The 3,207-nt window shown below is 37.1% G+C and overlaps 1 non-coding gene across 1 annotated transcript; it reads left to right on the top strand.

Annotated features, from left to right (window-relative positions):
• Positions 1-1,331: 1,331 nt before the first annotated feature.
• LOC119263141 lies at positions 1,332-1,433 on the top strand. The gene has a single exon (XR_005130148.1). It is a non-coding gene; the product is annotated as a U6 spliceosomal RNA (small nuclear RNA).
• The last annotated feature ends 1,774 nt before the right edge of the window (positions 1,434-3,207 follow it).

The following is a 3,207-nucleotide window of genomic DNA, read 5'->3' as shown; positions in this document are numbered from 1 at the left end:
ATTTGTCCATACAGAGACTTATTTAATGCTGTTGTTTGGTAAATCTGAGCACAATATGAGACTGAGATGTGTGATTCAATTCAGACATATGTATAATACTTACTGTATAATACTAATTTCTGGAGTCTTTACTGAGATTTCTACTAAAACCTAAGAAGAGACACATGTGAGATTACTGGAGTCTTTACTGAGATTTCTACTAAAACCTAAGAAGAGACACATGTGAGATTACTGGAGTCTTTACTGAGATTTCTACTAAAACCTAAGAAGAGACACATGTGAGATTACTGGAGTCTTTACTGAGATTTCTACTAAAACCTAAGAAGAGACACATGTGCTATTACTGGAGTCTTTACTGAGATTTCTACTAAAACCTAAGAAGAGACACATGTGCTATTACTGGAGTCTTTACTGAGATTTCTACTAAAACCTAAGAAGAGACACATGTGAGATTACTGGAGTCTTTACTGAGATTTCTACTAAAACCTAAGAAGAGACACATGTGAGATTACTGGAGTCTTTACTGAGATTTCTACTAAAACCTAAGAAGAGACACATGTGAGATTACTGGAGTCTTTACTGAGATTTCTACTAAAACCTAAGAAGAGACACATGTGAGATTACTGGAGTCTTTACTGAGATTTCTACTAAAACCTAAGAAGAGACACATGTGAGATTACTGGAGTCTTTACTGAGATTTCTACTAAAACCTAAGAAGAGACACATGTGCTATTACTGGAGTCTTTACTGAGATTTCTACTAAAACCTAAGAAGAGACACATGTGAGATTACTGGAGTCTTTACTGAGATTTCTACTAAAACCTAAGAAGAGACACATGTGAGATTACTGGAGTCTTTACTGAGATTTCTACTAAAACCTAAGAAGAGACACATGTGAGATTACTGGAGTCTTTACTGAGATTTCTACTAAAACCTAAGAAGAGACACATGTGAGATTACTGGAGTCTTTACTGAGATTTCTACTAAAACCTAAGAAGAGACACATGTGAGATTACTGGAGTCTTTACTGAGATCTCTACTAAAACTCAAGAGGAGACACATGTGATATTACCAAGGTCTTTATCTCAGGAGACACATTTGAGCAGCAGGAGACTTGTGGTAAAATCTCATTTGTCTTTCCATATAATCTCATTGTTGTCTAGGAGAAACTACAGAGATATTAAGGAGATCTCCTTTTTGATTTTTCTTTCCTCTGGGCAACTGTAACAATGAATACATCAGTAGAAGTTATTATTAAGTTATTATTTCATGAATTATTAATGTGCAACTACACATTAATAAACGTGTTAATTATGAAACACATTAATAAAACGCTACGGCAGCACATATACTAAAATTGGATCGATGCAGAGAAGATTAGCATGGCCCTGCGAAAGGATGACACGCAAATCCGTGAAGCGCTCCATATTTTTCTGCAATTTCCCCCTGGGATCAATAAAGGAATCTGAATCTGAAACAACTGTTTTATTTAAGAAGTGAAAGAATGAAGTGATTCGTTCTTTAGACTAGATCAAGGTACTGAACCACCCTGTTACTGTAAGTAGCAACTGCACAGCTACAGCAAGCAGAGACTCTGAATCTCAGCTCTGCTAATGCACTGTTTGGCCGGCTGGGCCATGAAGTCATACACTCAAATTTGCTTTGGTAATATTTCAACATAATGGCACATTCAGTCCAAATGGGACCTCAGATTTCACTTGGATTCACTTGGATGAAAAATAGAAACGAAGAGAGCAGTTACACACATCTGCATGAGCAATTATATCAGTTACACATGGAAATGAGCCTTTCCACATGCTTTTCATATATAACCATTAGGTAATAACGCTGTCATGCTGTACACACTTAAAAATATGGTTCTTCCATCGTTCTTTAGAAAAGAAAATGGTATATAGAACCACGAACACTCAAAGAACCCTTTGCATGATTCTTTGCATCATAAACTGCATTAAAATGTGTTGTAGATGGTTCTATATAGAAGCTTTTTGAAAAGGATTCTAAATAGCAGCAAAAAGGGTTTTTCTATTGTTATGATGTCAAGCCTGTAACAATAGACAAACCCTTTGGTGCTATATGTGTAAATGGCCCATTTTAGTCCAATTGTACACCTTTAATAACTTTTAAAGCTACACTGCATTCTCTTTTCCACAAGAAGGTTGAACATTTGTGCCTTTTTCGTATCATTTTAAAGCTGCATTACTTTGTTAAATTTGAAATAAATTGCATTACTGAGTCAGGAGAAAATAACATGCTAAAATATGGCATTAGAGCGCTGCCACGAGCCACCCTATATAGCCTGAAAAAAATATTTTAAAGTCACAAGCTTTCAACATTGCATTGATGAAGATGTAGCTTCTCACTACTGGCTTATTTGGCCATGGATGCACAGGAGGCATGGCCATGTGGAGTGGCAAGTGAGGAGCCAGGTGCAAAATAAGAGAGACTTTAAAATGTAAATAGTTGTGTTATGGACATTATTACTACATTTATGGTGTGCCGTAATGTACCGGGCTGTGGGGTTTGGAGTGGTCCCAGTTTAGATAGTGCTAAGTCTCCCCTGCTGCATATTCAGTAGAAGAGCGCTCATCTGAAGCGCTGTTTCCCATGCATTCTTCTACGCTGACACAACTTATGATGACAGTACTGCATAATTAATTTACATTCTCTGAAGACACTTCTTTTACCATGTTTTGACTGAGTTGTGTTCGATTGCGCCCTGTGATGGACTGGTGACCTGTCCAGGGTGTGTGCGAATGCCCTTTCAACATGCTCACAATCATCAGAATTATCTCAGTATTAAGAAATGAATCAGGTGAATATTTCATTCAAACATTTTGTGGCGTCCAGGTGCTTGTGAAAGATATAGTCAAGCATTAAAAGTCAATTATTCTTGTTGTTCTATTCATATCCAACATTTACAAAGTGCCCAAGTCACCTGCTCAACATCATCGTGCAAGCAGTGGCACAGGTTGAGTTCTTGTGTTTATGGTAGTTGTAATCCATCAGGTAATGTCAACAATACAGAACAAATCCAGATGTTTGTAAAAAAAAAGGGCCTCATAATGTGCAAAATGCCCAGAAGTTGTCTAGGTTGGGGCTGTAATGCCATATGTAAAGCCAACAAATTTTGTAAGATATTTTACTGTCTCTGGATTCAAACTCTAAGGCATCCTTGCTGCCTAGCCT

Source organism: Pygocentrus nattereri, chromosome 3 (assembly GCF_015220715.1).
Source record: "Pygocentrus nattereri isolate fPygNat1 chromosome 3, fPygNat1.pri, whole genome shotgun sequence".
In the NCBI taxonomy this organism is placed as follows: Eukaryota; Metazoa; Chordata; class Actinopteri; order Characiformes; family Serrasalmidae; genus Pygocentrus; species Pygocentrus nattereri.
This window is presented reverse-complemented; position numbering and strand designations above follow the sequence as displayed.